Source organism: Cupressus sempervirens, chromosome 6 (assembly GCF_028749045.1).
Source record: "Cupressus sempervirens isolate cs-2001-9-10 chromosome 6, ASM2874904v1, whole genome shotgun sequence".
In the NCBI taxonomy this organism is placed as follows: Eukaryota; Viridiplantae; Streptophyta; class Pinopsida; order Cupressales; family Cupressaceae; genus Cupressus; species Cupressus sempervirens.
In genome coordinates, this window is record NC_143123.1 from 117,241,863 (window position 1) to 117,253,681 (window position 11,819).

Consider the following 11,819-nt stretch of genomic DNA (forward strand, 5'->3'; position numbering starts at 1 on the left):
CTGATTACAATTTACAACTTATCTTACAGATTTTAGATCTTTGTTTAGCTCTTTACAATTTGCCTGACTTTCAATCTCTTCAGCTCTGATAGCTTGTTCTCCTCTTTCAAGCTTTGTCTTCTTGAGTCTTCATGCTCGATATACCAGTGCAATCTTCTTTCTGAACACTTATCAAAGCAGAGTCTTTGTTCTCTGTTCTTCCTTCTCCTCTCAATGCCTTCTCCTTGACACCCTTTAATTGCTTCACAATTTGGCACCCCAACAACTCTTGCTTCTTGGTCTGTGATTCCTTAAATAAAAGTCTGGAATTGCTTTTCCCACTCGATTCTTCCTTCCTTTTATTTTAGTTCGAATGGATTAGGTAATATTCATTGAATCTAACCCATATCTTGTTTCTTCTAAAAACATCTTGAAGAATCCTCTCGAATTCACTCAAAAATGGTTTATCTAAACTTCTGTGCCACTAGCTCATCATCCCTATCCTCCAATTGGTTCACAAAATTCAAGGTAACAAACTTGTCGACTTAGATTTGGCGAATCTTTGAATTTTCTAATAATGCGATAGTTCAACACTATTGAAATTTTGGTGCTCGACACATACTATATTACTCAGCATCAACTACATTTTACTAATGCTCGACACTTACTGTGAATTCACTTGGCATCCACCAAGTTTTTTTTATGCTCAACACCTGTTACTTTGCTCGACACCTGAACACTCTCGACTCCTTTTGTATCACTCGACACATTCCATATTTTGCATTTTCTCGACACTAACTGAAAACTTGCTCAGCTCTAACTAGCTTGCTTGACACTTACTAATGAACTTAGCTAAGCTTTGCAGTTAACCTTGTTACAACTTATTCTTCCAATGTTTCTAAGTGTGGCCAACCTCTGTATCTTCAAGTATACTATCAATACATCATTTTACCATTGTCTTAATTGATCCTTGCACTTCATTACAAAACCATAACTCAACCAATCCCTTAGGTGCTTTTATTACATCTTGCTGATTAAATCCTCTTCATCAATCAATTAAGTGATAGTACTTGGATCTTATAAGCAATTGTCATTCCAACAAATATTAGGTTTGACATCAATGACAATATAATGATTGAAAAAATTCTTTATCAACCATCTCCCTTCTTTGATAGTGATCCTTTCAATCAGATTTCCAACAATCTCCCTCTTTGGCATTGATGGCAAACCAAATTGATCAACCATCAGACCAAACTATTCAACCAAGTTATCAAAATGCTAACTAGGTTAGAATAGTAGGTCAAATGCCAAAAAGAAAAATGTGTTACCATCAATTTTTACATCTCCCTTTTTGATCCGCTATCATAATTATTTTACTTTTTCTTCTCCCTCTTAGCTGCTATTTCTTTTTTCTTTCCTTTCTACTATGTCTTCTTGAACATCCTTTTTTTTGTTCTCTTTTTTGTGGCTTACCACTGTTCACTTTGATCTTGTACTGCTCCTGTCTCCTTACATTATTTCTCCCTTTATATGCATTGATCATGTTCTGGTATCAACTACTTCTGACTTTGTCCATTTGATCCTGTAGATTTGATTAGTTTCTTGATTTTCTCCCTCTATCCAATTGAATGTTGTTGATCAGTTTCTGCATATCTCTACCTCTTTGACAACAATGCCAAAGACACATTATTTTAGCATCTTATCATGCAAGTATAGCATCTGTAGGTACTCCAATTTCTCCCTTTGTCACCTTGCTTGTGACTGATTTGGAACTATAGCACTTTGATTACTTCAAGCAAAATCTTAAAGTAAGTATCCTCTGCATCAATGTAATATTTCAACAATCAACTCATTTGATGCAAGGCAATATTTGTTGTTACTTAAGTGGCCTTGGCTAGGGGTATCACCCCTAACTTACATCTAAGATACTCAAAAGCATCTTTAGGTAGTGCCTTTGTGAAGATGTCAGCAATTTGTTCCTTTGAGCTGATATATTCCCTTCTCACTTGCTTGTCTTGCATCAATTCTCTTACATAGTGATAATTGCAATATGCTTTGTTTTGGCATGCATCATAGGATTCTTTGATATGTTGATGGCACTTGTGTTATCACAATAGAGTATCATAGGTTCAATTACCTCTTCCTTCATACCTTGCAACAGATGTTTGATCCATACAATATTAGTGCAGTTGATAGTAGTTGCAACATACTCAGCTTCTACTATGGACTGTGAGGTACAACTTTTATTTTTGCTAGTCCAAGTAACCAATCTTTTACCTAAGAAAAGTGCTCCTCCACTAGTTATTTTTCTATCATCAATATTACCTCCCCAATCTGCATCAGTATAGGCTCTCAACTCAAAATTTTCACTCCTCTTGTAGTATAAGCCAAAGTCATCAATTCCTTTTAGGTACCTCAGTATTATTTTTACTATCATTAGATGATTTTCTCTTGGATTTGCAAAAAATCTTGCCACTATTCCAATTTCTAATGCAATGTCTAGTCTACTATGCACAACATACTGCAACTTTCCAATCATTGATCTATACATTATCTGATTCACTTCAGCTGACTCATCATTCTTGGATAACTTATGTCTTGTTACCATTGGTGTACTAACTAGTTTTGAGTCTTCTAAGCCAAATGTCTTATGTATCTCCTTGATATATTTGGATTGGGTCACAAAAATGCCATGCTTCAGTTCATGCACTTGCAATCCAACAAAGAATTTGATTTCTCCAAACATTGACATCTTGAACTCATGTTTCATTTGATCAACAAAATCTTTGCATAGGACATCTTTTCTTCCAAATATTATATCATCAACAAAAATTTTAAATATCAAAATGTCTTTATCTTTTTCTACTTCAATGTACAGATTGTTGTTGTCATCCCTTCTCTCAAATCCTATCTTCACAAGATATTTGTGCAGTCTCTCGTACCATGCTCTAGGTGCTTGCTTCAAACCATAGAGTGTTTTGTGTAGTTTGCAAACCATATCCTTGTTGTTGTCATCAAAAAATCCCTCTGGTTGTTCTATGTAGACTTCCTCTTCCAGTATTCCATTCAGAAAAGCAGACTTGACATCCATTTGATAGACTTTGAAACCTTTGTAAGCAACATATGCAAGTAATGTTTTGACTCCTTCCATTCTTACAATTGGGGCAAATGTTTCTCCATAATCCAGTCCTTCTTCTTGTGCATAACCTTTACAGACTAGTCTGGCCTTATTTCTTTTGATCTCACCATTCTCATTAAGTTTGTTCCTAAACACCCGTTTGGTACCAATTACATTCTTATCAGCTGGTCTAGGAACTAGGGTCTAGGATTTGTTCTTCTCAATTTGGTCTATTTCCTCTTCCATAGCTTTATGCCAATTATCATCTTACAGTGCATCTTTCACTATTTTAGGCTCAATCTTTCTCAACAGTCATAATTCATTCCTTAGTCTATTCCTTGTCATTGGTCTAGTATCCTTGTCGCCAATTATTTGTTTTGTAGGGTGATGTCTTCTCACATATCTAGATAGTCTTGGTTCTATCCTTCTTTCCATGTTTGGTCCTTCAGCTTCAGAGTCACTTTGCACATCACTTTCAAGTGTTTCATCAACTCTCCCATGTGTACTATTTTTTGAATTAGAATGTGCATTTTCTTCATTCTGCAACTTGGATTCTAAATGCAGCTCAAAATTCATTGGTTGTAACTTGGCTAATACTAATTTTTTTTGCTAATTCCCAACTTGATTGATAGCATCATCTTCAATAGACATTCCTTCACAGAAGTATAAAAACGATTTATAATCTTCTGATTTCTTGGATTCATCAACTTGAACTTCTGTATGCTCATCAAAATTTACATTTTCACTCTCCACAATCTTGTTAGTGTTAGTATTCAAACACTTATATGCTTTGCTTCTAGTGGAGTATCCAAGGAATATGCCTTCTTCACTCTTTGCATCAAACTTGCCATTCCTAGTATCTTTAAGAATATAGCATTTACAACCAAATACTTTGAAATGTTTTACATTAGGTGAGTGACCATACCATAGTTCAAAAGGTGTTGCATTTTTACCTTTCTTGACTTGTAATCGATTCAAGGTGTAAATAGCAATACTTATAGCTTCTCTCCAGTACTTCAGAGCAACATTTTTCTCCATCATCAATGTTCTGGCATAGTCTATCACTGATCTATTCCTCCTTTCTGTAATGCCATTTTGAGGTGGAGTTCTTGGTGTTGATGTTTGTCTCTTGATTCCTTTGTCATTGCAAAATATCTCAAATTCTTTTGATGTAAACTCTCCTCCTTTGTCTGATCTCAGAAACTTCAGACTCTTTCCTGTTTCTTTCTCAACCTTGGCCAAATACCACTTAAACATTTAAAATGCATCAAATGTTTTCTTTAGAAACATGGCAGTCATCATCCTGGAGTAGTCATCCACAAATATCATTATGTATCTATCTCCTTGGTAGCTTTGCACTTCTATTGGACCACATATGTCTATATGGATCAGCTCTAATACTTCTTTGAAAGCGTAGGTTTTTCTTTTGAAACTAGACTTAGTCATCTTCCCTAGTTGACATTGTTTGCACATTGTATTTTCAAGCTTCTTCGTCTTAGGCAAACCTCTAACTTTCTTTTTTTTGCTGATGCTAATCAGATTGTCAAAGTTAACATGACATAGTCTTTTATGCCATAACCAAACATCATCTATTCTAATAATATGACAGGTTGCATCTTCCATATCTAGGTAAAACAGATTACTCCTAGTCTGTTCACCTTTTCCTATTAGATTTCCATCAGTATCATAGATTTTGGCAGTTTTGTTTCCAAATTCTACTTTGCAACCTACATTGCCTAACTATGACACACTCAACAAATTGTAGTTCAATCCTTCAACATAGTATGCATTATCACATGAGATTTTCTCCGTAATTTTAATGGACCTTTTCCTTTGATTTGACATGGGGCATTATTTCCAAATCTAACACTATTTCCATGATATTGAGTAATGGTAATAAACTTACTTTTGTCTCCTGTCATGTGATGTGAGCATCCACTGTCTAAGATCCACTTGTCATTATTGTTCACATAGGTTACCAGTGTTGTTGCTTCATCTTCATCTGATTCATCCTTCATGACTACATAGACTACTTCATCATCATTCTCAACAGAATCTTCTTCAACAATGTAGCATCTTTTGACTTTGTCCTTATAATCTTTGTTATCATCTTCTCTTTTCTTCTTGTACTTGTTTCTTTCTTTGTAGTTCTTCTTCTATGTACACCTTGCAACAATATGTCCTACTTCATTGCAATTAAAATGAATGATAGGCAACTTACCTTTGAATTTACCTTTGCCTCTATGAAATCTTCTAGCCAATAGTGCTTCCAATTGTTCCACATCTTTCTTATATGTGCTACTATCATTGGATGCATGTTTTCCTTTTCTACTCTTCTGATTTGATTTCACCTCCTTAGTGTCTTTTAATGTCAACTTGGCCTTGAAAGAAGATTCAAGATTCTGAGGTCTATAGTTATCAAAATTGGACAATTCAAATGTAGTGAGTCTCCCCACTATACCTTCAAAAGTTAGCTGGTTTCCTGGTACACATCTTAACTGTTGGATGGCTGAAAATCTAATAGCATAGATAGGGAGTAGGGTTCTTTAGTATTTTTTTATTGATAGTATCATCTTCCAATTGACCACCTAGACTTCTTATTGCACTTACCACTTCTTTCATTCTAGAGGCATACTGGGCAACACTCTCACCTTCCTCCATTTTCATGTCATCAAAATTTCCTCTAAGGCTTTCTCTCTTTTCTCTTTGTACATTTTGATCTTCTCCATAGATATCTGACAGGCCTTTCCACATCTTGAATGCAGAATCACATCCTTCAATGTCATTAAATTCAACATAGTTGAGTGCAAAGGAAATCTCCAACATTGCCTAATTGTGCTCCTTCCTTTTGTTCAAATAATCTATAGTAAGGGGTCCAGCCAGGTCTACATGTTCCACTCCAATTGAGGTTTTTGCATAATCACCTATTGATCCAAGGTGTAGCTTCATCAGGCTTTTCCATGCAGCAAAGTTATCTCTATTGAGCTTGGGAACTTCCCTCTTGGACATCTTGATCTTCCTGCTTCTAGTACCTTTAAACTAAATCAAAAAATTTCTCTAGTACCAATTGTTAGAAATACTTTAGAATAATTGAGACGGGGGGGGGGGGGGGGGGTGAATCAGGTATTCAAGGTCCAAATGTCCTAATAAAACTTTTTCATCAAGTAAAGTGATCCTATAAAATTGTTCATTCATCCAAGCTTAAAATTTCCTACTTAGCAAGTTACTAATATCAAACATGCAAGCATAACACATAAAAGACCAACACATAACACAGTGATTTACATGGAAAATCAATTTGGAAAAAACCACCAATAACATGCTACTTAATTCTCACTCTTCTGAAATGATGCCTTGTGAAAGGCTTGCCCTGTTAAAGGCTACAACACACTGTTAAATATGACCTGGTTAAAGGATTTAACCACCTTGATAAAAGTGGGCCTGGTTAGAGGACTTTAGAACATTCACTTGGAATGTCACCCTATTAAAGGATTTACAAGTGGTTGCTAAACCAACCTAAGTCCATAGAATTGTACCCTAACTAATACAATTGCTAGAGAGTAACAATAAGGGGTTTTTACCTATTTACAATTTACAACTTATCTTACATATTTCATATTTTTGTTTAGCTCTTCACAATTTGCCTGACTTTCAATCTCTTCAACTCTGACAGCTCATACTCCTCTTTCAAGCTTTGTCTCTTTGAGTCTTCATGCTCAATATACTAGTGCAATCTTCTTTCTGACCACTTATTGAAGTAGAGTCTCTGTGCTCTATTCTTCCTTCTCCTCTCGATGCCTTCTCCTTGACACCCTTTAACCGCTTTGCAATTTGGCACCCCAACAACTCTTGCTTCTTGGTCTATGACTCATTAAATAGAACTCTAGATTTGGTTTTCTCGCTCAAATCTTCCCTCCTTTAATTTTAGTTTGAATGGATTAGGTAGGATTCATTGAATCGAACCCATATCTTGTTCCTTCTAGAAACATCTTGAAGGATCCTCTTGAATTCGCTAACAAATGGTTTATCTAAACTTCTGTGCCACCAGCTCATCATCCTTATCCTCCAACTGGTTCACAAAATTCAAGGTAACAAACTTGTCAGCTCAAATTTGGCGAATCTTTGACTTTTCTAATAATGCGTAGCTCAACACTATTAAAATTCTAGTGCTTGACACATACTGTATTACTCGGCATCAACTACATTTTACTGATGCTTGACACCTATTGTGAATTCACTCAACATCCACTAAGTTTTTATGATTCTTGGCACCTGTAACTTTGCTTGACACCTGAACAAGCTCGACTCCTTCTATATCACTCGACACACACTAGATTTTGCATTTGCTCGACACTAACTGAAAATCTGCTCGGCTCTAACTAGCTTGCTCGACACTCACCAATGAACTTAGTTAAGCTTTGCAGTTAACCTTGTTACAACTTATTCTTCCAATATTTCTAAGTGTGGCCAACCTTTGCATCTTCAAGTATACTATCAATACATCATTTTACCATTGTCTTAACTGATTCTTGCACTTCATTACAAAACCATAACTCAACCTTTCCCTTAGGTGCTTTTGTTACATCTTGTTGGTTAAATCCTCTTCATCAATCAACTAAGTAATAGTACTTGGATCTTATAAGCAATTTTCATTCCAACAAATATTAGTTTTGACATCAATGACAAAACAATGATTGAAAACATTCTTTATCAACCATCTCCCTTCTTTGATAGTGATCTTTTCAATTAGATTTCCAACACTAATACTCCCATTTTTCTCCCACCATACTCTATCTAGTTATCATCCATCATTATTCATGGGCCATTTAAAGCATTACTATCCTTTTAAATATTCCATGTTCCTTAGCATTGGGTTTCTATATGTTTTCGATCATAGGAATGAATTGTGATGCTTTTGTTTATAATTATTTTCCCCTTCATATCTCATTGATTCTTACTAATTGGATTATGGATAAGTGAAACAAGATGGTGTGCAAAAAGGTGGTATAAGTGGACACCTTGTTTCTAAAATCAGGATAATATGATAATGGAAAGACCCATTTTAGGGTCACATACTCAATATGAGAAAATGTGTAAAGTACAAAAATTGCAGTACTTTGAATGTAGTTTTTAAAATACTAAGGTTTTTTTCAAATGCATAAGATTAAGAGGGGTGAACCCTATGTACACATAAATTTGTTTCCATTTTTTATTGAAAAATGTAACATAGATGTTTCCATGTGCTCCACAAAACATATAGTTATATTTAATATTAAAAAAAACCCTTTTTGTCAGATGGTAGGTAAGAGTAAGATCTAGAAGTTTTATATTTTTTCATAAAATTCTATCAAGTAGTTTTTTTCTATGATTTTTTGAAGTGACCCCATCCTGAAATTTTGGTACCTCTTCATATGTAGGGCATAACTTGCATCAAGATAATCTAAAATTGGCACTTTGTTTCATCAACACTTTTTTTTTAAGTGTATAGAATCAAGTGTATAATAGTAATACATAATATATTTCCCACTTGGTTAAGTAGATCAAAAGTTATTTAAAAAATGGTAGATGTATATCTGAGAGGACTATCAAGGCATTGATAGTGAAAAATTAACTTCACAATGCTAATCTTGTTCAAAATTTTAAAAAAATCACATGGTTAGAAAGGTAAGAAAATATGTGAGATTATGGTGGTCATTTTGAGATACCCACTTCACCATTTGCAAACCTATTGAAGCCAAAGACGATAATTGATCTTAGAAGATGAAAAAATTGTCTAAAGCAACAAAATTGGAGGGAAAACATCAACCCAAGCCATTAGATAATTTAACACACTTATTACCAAGCCTAAACATGATCACACTTTTTTTTAACAAAATGTAATTGTGTTATGCTTTGTAAGAGTAAATCGTTATACTTGAGATAATGTGATCACATTATGCTTAGTAAAATTATGCTACTCATAATGTGATCACATTATGTCTATGCAAAAGTAGAGTCAATTGTTCAAAGGCCTAATGGGCCTAATTAGGTGCAAGTAAGAAGTAACTACCCAAGTCTAACCAAATAAATGATTGGATCAGCTAGGGCACTCTAAAAAATATTAAAATTCTAAGTTTCACACTTTGAATGACACATTAAAACAATCAAGTGTTTCTTGTAATTGTACATGATGAAATTGATTTCGCGGTTACATATTTTTATGCTCATTGTGAATTTTTCAATCATTTCATCATCTGGTTCAAAATATTGTGAGAGTCATAAGAAAAAATACTGTAAGGAAAACATGTTTATTACGAAAGACTACCCAAAGCCCATCATAGAAGAAGTGTGGTGGAGGGACAATGCACAATGAGTTTTATACAAAGATTCAAATGCTAATTCTATCAAGGAAAGTTTAGCTTTTGGAAATCATATTGTAGATCTTGGAATCATTCAATTTGTTGTTCATTACACCTGATTGCAATGAAACAATACAATGTAAGGTCAGGATATAGGAGAGAGATTCTTGTGGTTGAACCAAAAGATAAATTATCTTCTAAAGAGAAATATAGGAATTTCCAATGAAATCTCTAAGGTATATCCATTCATTTTAGTCAACTTTCTCTTTGATTTTTATCATGTAGGAAAATTCAGTGATGTATTTTTGTGTGTGTTGAATAGGAGGAAGAAGGGTCTGAAGTTGAACCAAGGGTGCATTATCGTGACAAACAAGGAAAATTGCAATAATTTTCTTCTCAAATGGCCAGACAAAATATTGGAAACAAGAGAGGTAAAAAAAATTGTGATAGACTGGTAGTTGCAGGTGTCATCTTCATCAGAAGTTTTGTTTATTTCACGTGTTAAGTGCAACCAAGATAAATGTTAACTAGGTCTTCCCAGTCTAAACAATCCCAAGAATAATTAGAGCCTGCCTGGAAGCTTTTGTACAACCATTGAATCCTAATTCACAAAACTCTTAAGAGTGACAAGAGTAAGAACAAGAACATACTAGTAGAGATGGACAGAGGTATCAAGTTGATACATGTAGCCTTTTTGAATCAAGCTCAGTTTGATATTGTTTTTTACAATTGGAATGCTTTATATGTTGTCATCCCTCCTATAACTTGTTAATAAATCATGTGAATACGTGTTTCAATGCAACCACTTTTTAAAGGTATTTGTAGAGCTTATCATTGAACTTTAGATTTTTGTTTTCATGTTGGTATTATAAAAGGACAAGGAGGTCTAGATGGGAGAAAGATTCAAAATCAGTGACATCAATTGAGGTGAGATATCTAAGATTATGTTTTCCTTCTTGATTTATGAAGTCGAGTGATCCTTTCTATCCAACTTATACCATTCCTTTTTTTATAGGGATTTTCCCTCTTTCTCTCACACTCCACTTTTACCCCTACTACACATTCTCTCTCTCTCTCTCTCTCTCTCTCTCTCTCTCTCTCTCTCTCTCTCTCTCTCTCTCTCTCTCTCTCTCTCTCTCTCTCTCTCTCTCTCTCTCTCTCTCTCTCTCTCTCTCTCTCTCTCTTTCCCCTTACCCCTAGAATTCCTCTCCCTCTCTTTGGATATAAAGTTATTGCATATCTAATGGGTGTATCTCCTCCATTGACAAGTGCTTTCAGAGACTTTAGTTTAAATGGAGATTGCTAATTCTTGAATATGCTACAATCGATAAAAAAAACCAGATGTCCCTTGAGGAAAGTAGATATGGGTTTATTAAAGCATCTTTATGATCACACTTACAGTCATTTACAACCTCATGGAAGTAAATTCCATTTATATTGTATTGACCCTTAGGATCCCATATGAACCCTTGAGATACATTGGAAACATTAAGTATGTCGTAAGAGGTCCTAAGACCCCTTAAGACACACTTGATGGCTCAAATGTGTCTAAATGGGTCATAAGGGGTCCTAGTGTGTTGAGAGGGACATTAAGACCTCTTAGGACCCCATATGACCCCTTAGGACACATTATAACCATCAAGTGTTCCATGAGGGGTATTAAGACCCCTTAAAGAATGCTTGTTGGCTCTAATGTGTTGAAAGGGGTCATGAGGGGTCCTAGTGTGTTGAAAGGAACATTAAGACCCCTTAAGATCCCTTAAAATTTTGTTTTTGAGTATATGTGCATTGAATACCTTTTATCACTACTTGAACTACTAGTAGATGATGAGTATTCTTCATCATCATCTTGCATAGGATCACATGCATATCTTGCTTCTTTCCTTTGTCACTTTCCCCCTCCTATATATTTAGGTCCTTGTCTATAACTTCTGACATGGGTCCAAGAAGATCTATCCTTTCCATTAATAGTTTCATTCTTAATAAAATTCATAACCATGTTCTACATAGCCAATTTTCATCTCGATCATTACAATATTTTCTCCTCAACTTAATATTTTGTTATCAGTTGATATAAAGTCACAGTTTCCTCTTGGCCAATCCTTTAGGCATGTGATGGAGCATGTAGATCTACAAAAGGGTTAAAATATAGATCTAGTGGAAGAATAGTATTAGATCCTCAAGTGTTCCCTAAGGGGTTGTAAGACCCCTTAGGGAATACTTGATGGCTATAATATGTCAAAAGCGGCCATAAGGGGTCCTAGAATTTCTTGAATGGGACATTACTTGACCCCTTTGAACACAATACAACCATCAAGTGTGTCTTAAGGGGTCTTACAACCCCTTAGGGCACACTTGATGGATCTAATACTATTCTTCCACTA